Below are 17,683 nucleotides of genomic sequence, written 5' to 3' on the forward strand. Positions count from 1 at the left end.
TAAGAAACTTAGTACAATTTTTTTTTAAGTTGTCCACTAATTTTGGGTGCCCATCCTGAGACATCTAGGGCCTGATTTTCAAAGGAGCCAAGCACCGACAACTCCTACTGAAATCAATGGCAGAGGTGAGGACTCTGCAAATCTGAAAAGCAGACTCACTGTGATCTAAAGCAGGGCACCCAAAAATTCAGGCACCCAGAATGTCTGGGTGTCAACAGAGCTATGACAATTTACACCAGCTCAAGAGGTACCCCATTGAGACACAAATTTCTCTCTACAGCCTTAAGCATAGCTTAATAAAGCTAAAACTACTAATACGAGACATCTATTTGAAGGGAATGATTGCCAAAGCTGGAGATGAATCATTTAGGGTACGTCCAGACTACCCGCCGATTCAAATAGGTAGTAATCGATCTATCAGGGATCGATATATCACGTCTCGTCTAGACGTGATATATCGATCCCCGAACGTGCTCCTGTCGACTCCGGAACTCCACCAGGGCGAGCGGCGGTAGCGGAGTCGACGGGGGAGCCACGGCCATCGATCCCTCGCCGTGAGGACCCAAGGTAAGTCGAAATAAGATATGTCGACTTCAGCTATGCTATTCCCGTAGCTGAAGTTGCATATCTTACATCAACACCCCCCCCCCAGTGTAGACCAGCCCTTAGACTGGTACTATAGGGGTCTAATGAGGAATTGAATTGGGAACAGGACAATTCAGACTTCATGGGCTTGATTCACATTTACCACAAATGGCAACAAAGGAGTGATTTTGTCAGTATAGCTTATACCAGTTCCCTAAACAAAATGACTTTTTTTGCTGGTATATCTACATCTACACTAGGACTTTTCCCAGCACAGCTATGGTGTGTGTGTGTGTGTGTGTAAACTTGTCAGTGTAAACCACACCTAATATAGATATATACATCAAAATATAAGGGTCTAATAATGGAAAGTGCTTGGCCACCTCCACCTTAATTATACACATGGCTGTCAGCTCTTCCTACAACAACCAATATACACTAACCAGCATATGTAACACTATTACCCAAAATACTAACTTGGGTGGAGGGGGCGGGGAGAAGGAATATATATATGTTCCTTTAGTCTCACAAATACATCTGAAGCTATCAAACACCCATACAGAAGAGGGTTATATTTCCCTGCCACATGCACTGGTTTAGAACTGAACTGGAGATGGATACCAAAATGATCCTTTTAATCATCCCTAGAGAGAGTGCAACATTCGTAAAACAAGAGAAAGAGATTTTTTTTCTCCCCTGTCTTTCCCAAAGAAAGCATTGGCTCTCTTCCACTTCCAATTTCACCATGGCTGCACACGACTAAACATCAATTTTGACACTTATGTGGAGTGGTGCTCTCCTCAAGCTTCGGTCAGCTGGCTCCCCTGCCTGACTTGTCGAGAGATTGTAAAATCATTAATGGTGTATTTTACACCGCATATTTTTTTAAAACCGTAATTACCAGAAAAATTATTCTCCTCTTATTCTAGATTTTTTTTTTATAAGACACGTGCTCACCTTCCAATAGCAGTCAAAATGAGGTCAGTAATTCGAACATCTGTGGATGTGTGCGCTTTCTCCTCCCACCAGAAATGACAAAGCAGAGTTTGGCAAGGCAATAAAGGAACGGCTACAAATCAGCCAGGATTATCTGACTTCCTTTAAGAAAGCCATAAATTGTTTACAGCAGCATTGGTCTTTAATGGCAGAAGGGGCCGGGGGGTGAGGGAGAGAAGAGGAATGCTTTAATCTGACCATTTCAACACGTTGCCAAAGTTCTTTCCTGTAGTTCACAATTAAACAAACAAACAAACAACAAAGCTTCTAACTTATGTCGGCTGGACATTTTATTTTCAGGGGAAAAAAGATGCCTCCCATTTCCTCACTTCTCCCCCACACAAATGGACTGGGATGTAGAGAGTGAGCATAAGTTCTAAAACATTTAAGTGCTTGAAAAAAAAATGTTTCCAAAGATTTTCATACGTGGAAATCTCAAAAGAAACTGGACAGAGACTTGGATAATACACAGCAGTTCCTTCAAAATTTAATGCAGTGGTTCTCAACCAGGGGGCCACAAGCAGGTTTCAGGGGATCCACCAAGCAGGGCTGGCATTAGACTTGCTGGGGCCCAGGGCAGAAAGCCAAAGCCCCAACGCATGGGGCTGAAGGCTGGGACTCTGAGCACCGCTACCCGCGGCTGAAGCTGAAGCCTGAGCAACTTAGCTTCCTGGGGTCCCCTGTGCTGTAGGGCCTCAGGCATTTGCTCTGCTTGCTGCCTCCTAACGCTGGTCCTGGCTTTTATATGCAGGAAAACAGTTGTTGTGGCACAAGTGGGCTGTGGAGTTTTTATAGTATGTTGGAGGGCCTCAGAAAGAAAAAGATTGAGAATCCCTGGTTTAATGCATGGGGAGATGGAACCATTAGGATTCCAGTTGCAGCAGGGCTTTTTATCACCTCTGGATTTAGGCACAACTGTCCCCAGTAACGCATAGGCAAAGGGAAAATAAGGATGAGGGGTGGGTTTTCTGCAATTGCTGACATGATGAGAAACAATTCAGTCCTTTTAGACTGCCTAAAATTTTCTGAACATGAAAAGACAACAGAGCATTTCAATAATTCTAGAGATTGAGCAAAGATGCAAAATTTAGATGTGGATCTCAAATCTCCCTTGCTAATACAAGTTCAAAGTTGTTTGGATCTGGAATTTTGTTACTATCTATTTGAGAGATAAGAGCCAATTGTGAAATTTAGACCCATACCCGGATTTTTGACTCCAAATGTCCCCAAAGGGTGCTCACAGCCAGAGTTCTGGTTTGTGTCAATCCTTACCATATTTTTGTACCTTTTGTTCCTGAAGGCCATTCAAAAACAAGATCAACCGTTACTGTATATAGCACAAAAAATACAGAAGTCTAGATTGGCTGGAACTGCAATTCCCAAATTCCTGTCATGTAGTACCTCTCATCAACAGGATACATCTCAGTGCTTGTCTACACTACAAAATTAAGTCAACCTAAGATAGGTCGACGTACAGCCACTGCACTAATGACTGCTTTTTTTCATGTCCACACTACCCTCCTTCTGCTAGTGGTGTGCGTCCTCACCAAGCTCATAGCTGGAGCCCCCCGTCTCGAGCTGTGAGCCCTGTGCAAGGCTGACAGCCAATGGGCGATGTCAGTAACATAGTGCCTACATGGACACTGCATTGCCCTAACTACATCGACCTAGGCGCTATGCCCTTCATGGAAGTGAAGTTATTAGGTCGGTATAGTGGGTGACTTACATCAGCAGGAGCAACACTATAGTGTAGATTACAAAGTTGCTTTATGTCGACCTATCTCTGTAGTGTAGACCAGGCCTGAGACTTACCGAATGGATGCTGTTACCTGAAATGCCATCCCCAGACATGGTACATTATTTCCAAGCTGCTAAGTAATTCTTGGGTCACATCCCTTATGGAGGATGTGTGCCTATAATAAGAATGAGGTAAAAATTATGACAGAGCTCATGTTATTCAGGTAGCTCTGTCATAATGTTTACCTCATTCTTATTATAGGCACACAGGAACAGCAAAATACCCATCCTAAGCTAAAAGAAGAACAGGAGGACTTGTGGCACCTTAGAGACTAACAAATTTATTTTTCCTAAGCTACTGGCTTTTGAGAACTGGAATGTTTCCTTTGTCCTCACATTTTCATCTTGCTTTTTCATAGGTGCATTTGCTTCCCAGGATGAAAATAAATAATGAACCATCTTCTTTAATTGTTATTAATTATTAATTATTATTATTTAGTAGTACCTGCGAGCCCATGTCTTGGGCTAGGACCCCATTGTGTTAAACACTGTACACAGAACAGAAAGACAGTCCCTGCCCTAAAATGCTTACAGACTCTTTTTCTTGTACCACTCTATTTGATATAATGCACAAAGCCAAGTCAAAGTTAGTTTTCCTATTATTGTCAGGCAGATTGCCAGCAAAGGTCATGAGATACCAGTCTCACTTTTGGGGAAAAATGTACATTAGTTAATGATTATTTACACAACCACATCCATCATGAACATCATTTTCAGACTTTTCTATGCCAAAACTAGATCTCTGTGAAACTTGTGTAATGAACCTTGTTAGCAGGTGTTGATCCTACTGTGAAAGAGTTCTGCGGACTCACAGAAGCTATCTGCTTATTTCCTCACCCGGATGTAAGGAAAGTAGGAGGGGCTCTCTAGAGGGAGGGAGGATCCAGGGTGTGGGCTGAGGAGTCTGGATAGAGGAACTCTAGGAGCATTCAAGCTTGGGGAAGGGTTAAGCCGAACTTTATTATTTTATTGTTAATTTCTATGTTAAGAAAGCCAAGGAAGAGGCTGAGTTTGGATTCTATATAGCATGTGCATCGTACTGGAACACAGGGAGGAAAAGATACCTGCTCACATTTGCATTTTGGCAAGGCAAAAGTTGGCTAGCTTAAATGAATTTCGTTTTGCGTTTGTTTGAAACCCCACACTCAGGGGAATGAAGTGAAACTAAAACAGATGACGTGAATAAAAAGCACAGTTTTAAGAGTAATATGCCCACCTTTACTGAAAAGCCTCTCTTTAATAATTAAGGTTGGAAAATGGCTGGTATTTTCCCAGGGACTGATGAGGAAGGTATAGAAAGGACGCTGTAAGTAAACAGCACAAAAACAAAGAATGAAGGAGAGGAGAGTCCTTTGTGGACAGTTTTAATCTAACTCTCAATTTTGTGTCTGGAGCCTAGCTTTTGAGGGGCTAATTAGAAATGCAATAGATAGATCTCCTCAGCTCTCCTCAAACCCTCACAGCAGCTCCAGTATCACACACGGGGGAAGCTGTGTTTGCTAGGTAGGCAAACGATTTTCTTGTAAAATTTGTATAGCTCTTAGTATGGCTCATTTTCTCCTTGAACCTTGACTATTGCTGCAGCTCCTCCTTCAGAGTGAAATAGAACACCCTTCAGTGTCTTAATGATTCTTTAACTACAGCAGTTAGAAAAACAGAGTGCAGAAGGCAGGATATATACAGCTAGTGAGCCTTAGCTCTAATTACAGCACCTTGCTGTTCTGACCAGGTATGTAACCCATTCCTGAACTCACCAGCTTCCTTCTCCTGCAATTTACTATCCAAAAAGAGAGAGAAAGGCAGCTGAAACCAGATGCTGCAAAACAATAAAATACTAACAATGAAGTAAATAAGTGTCTTTTTTTCCCCCTTACTGCTCAAGAACATGTAAGACAGTTGGGGAGGAAAAAATCCTTCTCCAAGTAATTGAGTCTGCACTCTTGTATCAGACATTCAATGCTAATTTGGAGTCCTGTCTTATCGCATTACAGCCAAACACAGGGCCCCTTATATCAAGTGCAACAAAATAGCTACACTCGGCATTATTAATGAAGTAGATGGATTAATTTCCTATTTATGAGAAGCTAACCAACTGGCTAGCTTGCTGACAGCACTATTAATGATCCTTAATGCCCCACAGGCGGTAATGGGTCCCGCTGGGAGATCTAGGAGCTCTGCAATTTGTATTGAGGATTTAGACATAAAAAAAAAAAAAAAAAAAAAAAAAAGCAGCACTCCTGGGAGCAGGCAGTTGATCAGCAGGCGCCCCAGCGGAACACAGCAGACAAATAATAAATGACAGCCTTGCGATTAAATCAAACCTTCTACTTTAAGTGTTAAAGTGTCTGACTGTCACTAACAATCTAGTGCTTGTTAAAGCCTCCCGGGGCCCCCAGGAACAGAGGCAGTGAGCTGGAAGGTAAAGAGAGAGGGAGAGGGGAAAAAAACCCAGCAGCAGGAGCCTTGCTGTCTTGACAAGTGAAGCTACATTAAGGCAGAAATTTAGAGAACTAAAGTACCTTGTGCTCTGGTTTTAAAGGTACCGCAAACCTGTAGAGTAGATCTCTGCTACCATGCATAAGCTTTTAAAGAAAGTTTTTGCTTGTGAACAAAACAGTCTGAAGCCTATCTAATTCAAGCTTGCTCAGAGCCGAGCAAGGCTGCTTACAAACAGGGCTCTCAACCTAGGGCTAACAGGACCAGCTGAGATGACACCATGCTTTGGGAAAAATGAATGGCCTTGTTTACTGGTACCTGGGAATTCTGGTTACAATTCATTTGTCTGCACATTCAGCTGAGAAACCAGAGGATTGTGCTTTTAAATTCAATAAGGTCAAGGTATGAACAAAAAAATCCCAAAGGCAGCATGCATTTCATTCACTTGGTGTTCCCAATAAATACAGGCCTTATAACTCAGCTGTCCTTTTACTTAGTTTCCTTGCAGTCTTGATCAGATCTCATCCCAGGGCAGGACTATGGTTTGCACACATATAAACCTCTCTCCTCTGAAGATCTGGGTTCAGACTTAAATTAGAGATAGGCAAACAGGCCAGGAAAAGATAAGAAGTGGACTGAGCCTTTGCCTATCTCTCTGAGTCATGATTCCTTAGTGATATTGACTCTCTGATGATCAGAGATATTAAATCCAACCCTGTATCTGATTGGGAAAATGATCTCTCTTCCTCTTTGTGTCATGCCTTCTCCATGCAATGCCACACACACCTTCCTGCCTTTTTGTCACCTTCCTCTCTCCGTCCTTGGAATCCTTCAGTAGGTTCCCCCTATCCATCCACTGGCAACCTCCCTCTGACCTTTGAAGACCCCATCATAAGTCACAGCAGTTCCTCTACTGATCTCCAGCCACCACTTCACATAGAAAACTGATGTGTGAAGCACTGGTATGTGCAAAAGAGTAATTCAGCACCAGATAATGCCCACTAGAGAGCCTACCAGAATGGCTTGGCCCCTGATAGACACTTCAGAGTTAGTATAGGTTTTTGAAGGGAAGGGGCGCCAGATGGAGCAAAATAGCTGTGGTTCATTGGAAGGTTGCAGGAGTCAGGGGGTAGTGTATTGGGGGAGGAGAATATGGAAGGAGTGTGGTCCAAAAGAGAGGGAATCGGACTGGGAGTCAGGAGACCTACTAAAAACTTTTTCTGACTCATTGCGCAACATGGGGCAAATCATTGCACCTCTCTGTGCATCACTTATCCCACGTATAAAGTGGTGATAATAATATTTGCCTTTCTTTGTAAAGCATGTGAAGATGTACAGTACAGAGGAAGAGTGCTATAGCATTTATCTAGAACAAACAAAAAAGGCATCTACGCCAGATCTTGGTGTCCTTCACAAGTATTTAAAAACACAAGAGCTAAGTAGCATTGTTGTTATTACTGGAGGATCACAGGGAGGGGACGAGAGTTAGCACTCCGGAGGCCTCAATCGTTTGGATGGACACCCAAGCATTAAGGATGCTTCTCCAGACAGAACAGAAATGCCACATTTCCAGAGGTTTTCTTATCACCAGTGTAGATGAAGGCACAGGTGGAAAGCATTTGCTGGCCTCAGCCTTGCCTCTGGAGGACACTTGTCTACATCACAAAGCCACTATATTTGGTCCAGAGAGGCCCAGAATTGGAACACAAAGGGATATTTGCAGAGGACACTTGCACCTGCTTAAACAGATGAGGGTGAATTCCATTAAATATCATTAAGTTCCTGTTTAAAAAGCAGAGAACTAACTTCCTTCCTCCAAGAAAGGAGGGATTTTTCATTTTCAATGACCAGAACTGCATATATTTAAGGTGAATCGTATAACATTGGAAGTTTTATACAAGATACATTTAGATTTTCAAAGATGTTTATGAAAAAAAGTTATGTTTTCAAAACATATGTCATTTAATACAGAACATCAATACATGGCAAGTCCTATCCCCATTTTACAGATGGGGAAGTTAAGGCAGAGAGGCGACTGTCTTGTCTAAGGCCACTCAGTACATGAATGGAGGAAATGTGCTCCTTGTTTCCTTTCTTGTGCTCAATCCACTGTTATTGATATTATGGTAATTTCTGAATGCTCTAACCAACATTGGGTCCCCACTGCCCTAGGTAATGTACAAACACATGGGAAAGGATAGGCCGTACATGGAAGAGCTTACAGTCTAAAGAGACAAGACAGACAAAGGGGGGAAGGGAAAGGGTGACATCAAGAGATGAAGTGACTTGTCCAAGATCACACAGTAGGTGAGTGGCAGAAGAGAATCCAAGTCTGCTGAGTCCCACTCCAGTGCTCTTTTCCACTGGATCATAGCAACTCCTCCCTAAAACACTGCATCTCTCTCATCATCACTGGAATGCTGGAAATAGGATAACGGTCCTGAATCAAAGCCCATCAAAGTCAATGGGACTATTTCTGCTGACTTCAATGGGTTGGGATCAGTCCCAACACCTTTTTTTTGGGGGGGGGGGGATGGGGGCAAGGGGGGAGGAGGAGTTACAAAACTGAAATTATGATAAGGGACAACTGTTTTCAGCCTGACCCTGAAATGCTCAGAATTAGTTTCCAAGAGAATCTGATGTCCTTGCACTCAATTTTAGAGAAAATACTGTTGACAGCAGCTTGTGTCAGCCCTACAATGCCCAAGGAGGTGACCTACCTCTTGGCAGACATAAGGAAAGCACGACTGCATTGTGAGTGGCAGGCAATACCTGGCCCTGTATTCTTTGAGGCGGTACCATTTACGGCGTATTATCTTATTACTGTGAGGCAGGTTGGTAAAATCACAAACAGCTATCTTAGCTCACATATATTTGATTTCTAATAAATTCTCCACTACATTTTTTTGGTCAGAGTTAGTATTTTTTCCTCTCTTTTTAAACATATTCTTTCAACAACAACAACAAGTCTACTGAAAAACTACCCATCGAGACTTCCACTGTGTGGAAAACACACCGGCCAATGAGAATTTCTTCACTGTATGAGAGCTTCATGAAAGGACATGTAATGAAAAAAAGAGTGCCTGGGAACTTTGGCAGACCCTGGATACTGATTGGCTGGTGAGGAGGTAGTGTCTTATAGCTATTTATTTATCGTTCAGTTCATACAGGATGCTTCCATTGTAGCCTCTGGGTGCAGACACATCAATTTTAAAGTATCACAAGTTAAAGAATAACCAGTCTGACAAAGAGTCAACTCAAAGACAACTCTACATGCAGGGGAAGCTTACTGCACTCAATCCATCCCCTCCCCCGCTCCTCAGGCAAAAAGTCTCGGTAGATAGATAGGTCGTGCAATGTGCCCTCGAGGTCCACAAAACCAAGCTCTGAGAATGAATATATGAGAGAGAGAGAGAGAGAGAGAGAGAGAAATTCCAGACTTGAGCTGCTGCCCTGCCCTCCCCTCCCCACAAATGCTTTGCCATAGGTCAAGTCTGGGAGCTATAAGCAAAAGTGTCTCAGCTGATCTGAACTGCTGAGATGGAGTCTCTACCATTTGCCAGCACCCACATCATATACCAATTTATAGATCACCTGGAATTGAACCCCCAACCATATTAATAGAGGCATGAAGAGCACTTCCAACTGAACATGGGGAGTGATGGGCTCCGAAGGGAGTTCTGTCCATCTAGAAGATCACTCTGATGCGGGACTTTATCTAGAAGACCCTTCGAAAATGAGGAATTTTTTCTGGAAGCTTCAAAAGCTAATCGTGAGCCTCAGTCAATAGTCATGCAGCCAACATCTACATTAAAAGTAACAGGAATGTGATGTTCCCCCTCATTAGATTACAAATGACTGTTGCTTGGGCCCTTTTCTTTGGACCCTGTCTTGCTCCAAGACGCCGCCACTCTAGGGTGACCAGACAGCAAGTGTGAAAAATCGGGACAGGAGGTGGGGGGTAATAGGCTTCTATATAAGAAAAAGACTCAAATATTGGGACTATCTCTATAAAAGCAAAAAGAAGAACAGGAGTACTTGTGGCACCTTAGAGACTAACAAATTTATTAGAGCATAAGCTTTCGTGGACTACAGCCCACTTAGTCCACGAAAGCTTATGCTCTAATAAATTTGTTAGTCTCTAAGGTGCCACAAGTACTCCTGTTCTTCTTTTTGCGGATACAGACTAACACGGCTGCTACTCTGAAATCTATAAAAGCAGGACATCTGGTCACCCTACGCCACCCTGCCAGAGGAGCCAGTGGTCAGAAGTCCTGGATAAGAATATGATACATACTTATTAAAATAATACTGCCCTTTCAAAAGTCTGCATTGATTGTGTGTGCGCATGTCTAACTGCCACTGAACAGAACATAGGGTGGGGGAAGCAGATGTTGAACAAAGGACAATTTGGTGCGTTGGGTTTCTGAACCCACCTCCAACTCCTCCTTGCAATGGACTGTCCAATACATAAATCACTGGGTTAAGCAAAGCCCAACCACACATATTCCTCGGATGAGCATGAACCAGCAGACAACAAAGGGGGGTGATGTACATGTGCGTGAGTGTAGCAAAGCCAGCAGTGACTGTGAAGGGGAAAATGCCCACTATCAGGCATCTTCCTCCCATCCATTGAGCAGAATTAAAGCACGTTGCTATTTTCTTCTGCCTGTGCTCGTCTGTCTCTCTTGAATACTCATATTCAAATTCAGTCCTGAGCCTTGTTTGTTTGATCGTGCTTCTCCTCCCCCAGCCTTTCCACATCCCCCATCCTCACACTGGTGTGGAAGGGGAAAATAACAGTGACAGCCCCCTCGGGAAAGCCGATAGGCCCTAGCAAAGTGCACCGCGAAAATGAACACGCCTGCTCACTCATCACATTTAGCATTCGTTCTGCCACTCGCTGTCAAATTAAAACGCGGCCAACAACTCATTTCTCCTGCTCTCACAGTTACAAATTAGTCCATTAAGCTGTCTGCAGCAAGCCTTTTTTCCTCTTCCCAGTAATGGCCTCCGAGAATTCCTTCATAATCGCCAAGTTCTCCTGGGATGCCCATGGAAAGCAGATGGAGAAGCTCCTGGGTAATACATGGCACTTTTTAATGACACAACATGCTGTGTTATTTATTTATTTATTTGTTGTCCCTGCCCCCTCCCCGCTCCTCCTCCTCCCCCTCTTTATTCTGCCAGGATGCTTTAGAATGTTAAAAAAGCAGAGAGGAGGAAGAGGAGCGACAGAATAAGGGATGGTGCTACTGTGCACAAGCTGCAGGCTAGAGGGATGAAAAAAAAATCAGTGTTTCAACACCCTAATTAAAACATCTTCATTGAATTATCTTTATTAGAAAATTAGACCTTCCACTGGAAGCTTAGAAATCTGAAAAGATAGAGACGACCGAGTCCTTTTGTAGCTGATGGATCTGCTTCGCTTAAAATCTCATCTTCCACACCCGAACAGTAGACAAAAGAGAACTTCCTCTCTCCCGATTGTCTGAAAGAGAATCGTTCATGACAGAACAAGTTGCTTAATGCAGAATCCCCTCTCTTAAGGGATGTTCTGGAGAGCCAAAAGGACTCGAGTGTTATTAGCAAGTAAAGGGCTTGGATCAGCTGGGAGAAGCTTCTATTTTATTTATTTATTTATTAATTAAGAAGACTGCCTTAGAGTGAGACACCATGATAGCAGTGTGCCCATTTAGATGGCATGGGAGAGAGGGAGCTGACTGTAGCATTGGCTAAGGCACTAAACACTCCCCCCCCCAATATACACAATGGATATCACTTAATAGACGATCTTACCCTAGAACACTGCTGTGCCTAGATGCAGGGCATTCTGATTAATATCAGCATTTACGCACATTGATGATGCACAGAGAAAATGATACTGATCAAGTATAGCAAACTGCATTCTCATTAGTGCTTTCAATTAAAAAGCCTTGCCGCAGGTAAGGGAGCAATTAGGGCAATTCCCCAGCCCTACAGGAAAATTCTTTTCCATCCCACCTGACACTGCAAATGCTAAGTCCTAGAGATGCCATCAGAGAGCTGTAGTTCTTAGTGTCTGGTCCAAAGCCCATTGAACTCAGTGGAAACACTTCCTCCCATTGACTTCTATGGCCTTTGGATCAGGCCCTTGGTGCACAAAGTCAGGGTCCATACTGTAGTAAAAGGGCTGCTCTTCTCTAATGTCTGCACTGGCCAGAGGCAAAGCTAGAAAAGGGGAAGTCATAGGACACTGCAAGGTGGCAGAATGACATAACCAAATAAGGTAGGAACGGATTGGATTCTGAATCTCCTGCCCAGGGGACACAGCCATGCATGGTAGCACCCTCAAGTCATTTAATTATTTGTTTTAAATTTAGCACCCCAGTATGGAAATGAAGAACCCTGGCTATAAAGATAGTAGGAGATAAGGGGCTCGCTCATTCAAAGGATTGGTAATGGACTACAGAGTCTCTCTCTTCTAGGTTACTTGTTCAAATCCAGTCCAGACTGTTACCATCTTATTGTTAGTTGGAAGCCTACATTAAATCAGTTTAAATTAATGGAGATATCCTATCTCCTAGAACTGGAAGGGACCTTGAAAAGTCATCAGTCCAGCCCCCTGCCTTCACTAGCAAGACCAAGTACTGATTTTGCCCCAGATCCCTAAGTGGCCCCCTCAAGGATTGAACTCACAACCCTGGGTTTAGCAGGCCAATGCTTAAACCACTGAGCTATCCCTCCAGTCTCAACCCAGTGCCTTGTGAGCCGGTGGCCCCATCATAAAACCCATCACCAGAACTGGCGCTCCTGTCCTAATTTTTTGGCAGTCACAGCAGAAAAAGCCAGATCTGAGTGGGCATAGAGACTTACGCTATGTCTACATGATACCTTATGCCGGTATAATTTATGGCGTTCAGGGGTGTGAATAAACCACCTCCCTGAGTGACATAAGTTATATCAACGTAAGCGCCAGTATGGACAGTGTTACGTCAGCAGGAGAGTGTCCTCCACCAGCATGGCTACTGCCACTCGCAGAGGTAGTTTTATTATGCTGATGGAAGAGCTCGCTCCTGTCAGCATACAGCATCTTCACCAGATGCACGGTAGTGGCCCTTAAATACAAGTGGCATCCCTAAGAGGTGGTCCTTCCGATTCAGGGTCTGGGCAAACAGCTGGGGCAGTGAAGGAAGGCTTGTACTGCCACGGCTACACTTGTTCTGTCTTGAAAATAGGACTTCAGCTTCCAAGCAATCAGCTCTCTTTCAAGAGCAATATATTCATGTGGAAGCTTAAAACATACATAGAAGTTGAGGGAGGAAGAAGTCAAATATTTTGTAATTTTGCTGCTGGAAGAATCTCTATGAGGAACCTCTCTCTTTAAATAACATTATCAAATTATTTCAGAATTAGTGGTTCTGCTTTAACCAAGGCCCTAAGTGGACATGTTTTTCGATTGCAGAGCAAACCAGCAGTGGGAGTGAAGGACTCCAGGCTGCTTTCATTTGAGTTTAGAAACAGCAGAGATAGTGTCACATCAACATAAAGCTGAATAGTAATTATCCCACACTGTGCTTTACTATTCAAAACCAAAGGAGGAAAGGTCTACATGCATGAAGCTATTGGAATAGAAGGGATTATCAACGGTACTGCCAGCCTCAAACGTTCAAAAACCATGAGTGAACCTCCTAATCCGGGGATTGGTTTAGCAAATCATGAGATTTTGCATGTAAATAAATAAATAACCTCCCCCCCCCTGCATTTGCATTCTGATTTTTCATTCCTTACAGTGCACTCAGGTAATGTTTCCACGTTTTTCTGTGCAACCATAAGGGCTAAAAGCATGTTGTTGTTTTTTAAAGGAAGCGGAAATTCTCACCTAAACACAGGATTCCAGGAGCTGGAGCTTTAAAAAAAAATCCTATGAAATATCACAAGACTCATGATAAAATTGCAAGAGTTGGCAATTCTGCTTAGTATAAGCTAAGCCTGTGGATAAATATCTTATACTCTTTCTTCTCCCTCTTTCTCTCCACACCTCCTTTCCCGTCCCCTCTCTGTCTACCTTCTTTCCACTCAGAAATTAGTGACTCAGGTGCCATCTTGCAGATCTCACCACCATCTTGCTGTAAGTGACAGACGTACTCTATGCTAACACCTTCCTGGTGAACAGCCATGGAATTTATTCTTAGACATGCAGTGATAAGGCCATTGTCATGGCCACCCACACTATCATAGAGTTCTAAAGGGAAACAGGAGGAGGGGGGAGGCAGGGGAGCTTCCAGCCCCACCCCACTGTTTTAAGGCTGGATTGTGTGCTGAAGGGCAGCGGAGTAGGTTTTGACTATGGGGAGCTGTGTTTTTTTATATACATACACACATACACACACACACATATTACGGGGAAGACAAAAATACCCAACAGCCTGGAAGTGAAGAAAAATTGGCTGTCTCTGCAAACCTTGTGGCCAAGCTGGAAAGACAGAGGCGTGATTGAAATTTTTGTTTAAAGAAAACCCACTCCAAGTGTCAGAAATGTCCAAAAAATGCAAACCTCTCCGTAAACACAGAGGAGGTAGTGTGCATAAAAAAAAAGTCTTTCATGAAATAATTTATTACACTGACAAGAAAATAGGCAATTTCCTTGGAAAGGTAGATGGCGTCTATTCCTATTGAGAGGAGGGGGGCAAAGGAGGGGAGGCTTAGAACTGTTGACCACTGCAGACTTGGATTTTCCTGCCACTGTTTGCTTATTTATCTTTCCCCCAAAGCATAAAGATGTTTTGATTGTACCACTTATGATATATTTATAGGAAATGTTAAAAAAATATAAAAAACCCTCCTTGAAATTTTCCATATTGTTCTTTCCAGTAAATGCAGTGAAAGGAAAGGAGGAACTTTTATCTTCGCTGCCTTCTCTGACCCTAGACAGAGATAATGTCTAGAATAGGGGTCGGCAACCTTTCAGAAGTGGTGTGCTGAGTCTTCATTTATTCACTCTAATTTAAGGTTTCGCGTGCCAGTCATACATTTAAACATTTTTAGAAGGTCTCTTTCTATAAGTCTATAACAGGGGTCGGCAACGTTTGGCATGCGGCTCGCCAGGGTAAGCACCCTGGCGGGCCGGGCCAGTTTATTTACCTGCTGACGCAGCAGGTTCAGCCACGGTTTGCCGTCCCGGGCCAATGGGGGTGGCGAGAAGTGGTGAGGGCGAGGGATGTGCTGGCCGTGGCTTCTCGCCGCCCCCATTGGCCCGGGACAGCAAACCGCGGCCAGTGGGGGCCGCAATCGGCCAAACCTGCCGCGTCAGCAGGTAAATAAACTGGCCCGGCCTGCCGGGGTGCTTATCCTGGCGAGCCGCGTGCCAAACGTTGCCGACCCCGGTCTATAATATATAACTAAACTATTGTTTTATGTAAAGTAAATAAGGTTTTTAAAATGTTTAAGAAGCTTCATTTAAAATTAAATTAAAATGCAGAGCTCCCCAGCCTGGTGGCCAGACCCAGGCAGTCTGAGTGCCACTGAAAATTGGCTCGCATGCCGCCTTTGGCACGTGTGCCATAGGTTGCCTACCCCTGGTCTAGAAGAAATTGACTAGTTGTGCCAGAAGTAACACATTTCTTAATGGAGGAAAAGGAAAGGGTGTGGGAGGTGGGAGGGGAAGGGACAAGGTTTGAAGATGTGTTATCAGAAGACCAGCCATCCCGCTGTGGGCTGTGAGACTGGTGGAGTTCACAGGCTAAAGAAGAAAAGATTTGGTCAGTCTGGGTATAAAAGATCTCCAAGGAAACCAGATGGGTTTCAGGAAGGGTTACTGGGAACTCTTCTCTCTGTGATGTTGCTGTACTGATGCCCCAACATTGAGAGAGAAGGTCATGTGTTATTGGAGATGCTACAGGAAATTATCAAAAGCCTAAATCAATGGAATTTAAGTTTCTAGGACACTCAGACTATGCCTACACTACAGGGCCTATGTTGGCATAGCCATGTCAGCACAGCTATGCCAGCATAGCCCCCTAGTGTAGATGCAGGGTACGTTAACAGAAGGAGTTTTTCTGCCAGCACAAGAGGAACACTACTTCCCCAAACCTGATAGATATGCTAAGAGACACATTCTTCTGTCAGAATAGTTGTCTACACTAGGGGTTAGACAAGAATAAAATCACACCCGTTAACCAACATAGTTATGCCAATGTAGGTTTTAAGTGTGCGTGGCGTGCTTTTGAAAATTGTACCTGCTGTCTTTTGAATTACATGCAAAATCAAGATCCTCCTAGCTAGTTGAAATCTTTCACCTTCAGCAAGAGTTGGGTTGCTAAGGCCTGTGACTTGGCCCAACAAGAGTAACTACATTACATTTGCACTGAGCTACCTAGTTTGCATGTGTATCCACGGTAAGTGTGCATGCAAATGTGGTCATGTATTTGCATACACATTTTTGCAAATGGATCTCTACTCTGTTTATTTAAAATGTTCCCCCAAAATAATATTGAACATGTGTGTACTTAAAACATATACACAGTATGTGTGTGTATAAAAATATTTACATATATACGTACACTACATTTATAAAAAACACTTCAGTATTGGATTGTTAGGACCAAAAACTCTACAGCTTACAATTTTACTGCAGAGTTTGGAGCAACTGCTGAGAAATACGTAAGATTTTTGAACCGTGCATATACGAGAGACTGTATAGACTGAAGTTGGCCTCTGGTTTCCTTAAACCTTTTTAAAGCCAATATTTTTGCTCCCATGAAGGAATCCTGGGCTACTTATTTTCCATCTTCGTAAAAGTGGTCAGATCAATAGTTCTGTGTATGTTACTTGGAAACATGTCACAACAGCTTTGAAAACCTCTTTCCCCTTTGTCTGAAATCGATTTCTGTAATATGCAAATATTAAGAGAAAGGAAGCTTTAAGTTTCCTCTTAGGATCCTTTGTGAATCCTTCAGAATCCAGACACCATTAGGATGGAAAATTAAAACCCTGCCAGCAGTTTACCGTCTCCCCGAGCGCCAGTCGTTCTGTGATCGTAACACTTTGCTCCAAGCCATGAAATTCTAAAATTTGCATATTCTTCTCTTCAGGATTGTTTCAGCAAAAAGATAAACAATAGTGGAACTGGCTGCCCATTAAAATAACCATCTTGTCTTACAACCTTGCTCTCTCTGAAAACGACAAAGGAAAAGCAGGATTTCCATGGCTCCTATGTGCTAGGGAAAAGATAACACCATTCAGTCTTGTTTTAGATGTTACCACACACCCTATTTTTAGTTAGTTAACATGCAGGATCAGGAAAATCAAACTTGCGTTATAGTCTTTGAAAAGAAGCAAAGAGAAGTGCTATTCACTAGTCTTTTGTGAGATTTTTTTTTGCAGCACAGCTTGAGCCCTGAAGCTTTTATTAAAAAAAAAAAAACTGTAAACCCCCCCTCACCCCCAAGCAGTGTACAAAAATGGGGGGAGTAGAGAAGGTTTAACAAGCACCAAGTCATAGATTTTAAGCCGCTGCTAAAAATTTATGGATGTTTGGATCTTTGCCACACAGAACAGATTGGCAAGCTGATCAGAATCGCAGCAGGCTGCCTAATGAGTCCCACACAATTTTTCACCCCATATTTTTCCAATAAAAAAGCAGTTAAATACCAACCGCAGCCACAGCAGAGCCTGCCATCTGGCTGCTTTTTTCTCCAGCCATCATTAAAATGGTTCTTGGCAGTTTACACCTCGCTTTTTTCTGTACAGATGTGGAACGAATTTTCTGACAACCCTTGGATGAAACAGGGGACTTTATTGAGCTTTACAGATTAACTGCCTAACTTCTGGTCCTAATTTTAAGTGTCTTAGCACACCAGCGGCCTCATTTTAAGTGAGCTAATTGTAA

General features: G+C 43.1%; 1 protein-coding gene across 21 annotated transcripts in view; it reads right to left on the bottom strand.

Moving 5' to 3' along the window:
- Positions 1-17,683, bottom strand: part of FBRSL1 (fibrosin like 1) — a 717,289-nt gene that overhangs the window by 154,247 nt on the left and 545,359 nt on the right. The window lies entirely within an intron of this gene.

The sequence above is a fragment of the Chrysemys picta genome, chromosome 15 (genome assembly GCF_011386835.1).
Source record: "Chrysemys picta bellii isolate R12L10 chromosome 15, ASM1138683v2, whole genome shotgun sequence".
Lineage (NCBI taxonomy): Eukaryota > Metazoa > Chordata > Testudines > Emydidae > Chrysemys > Chrysemys picta.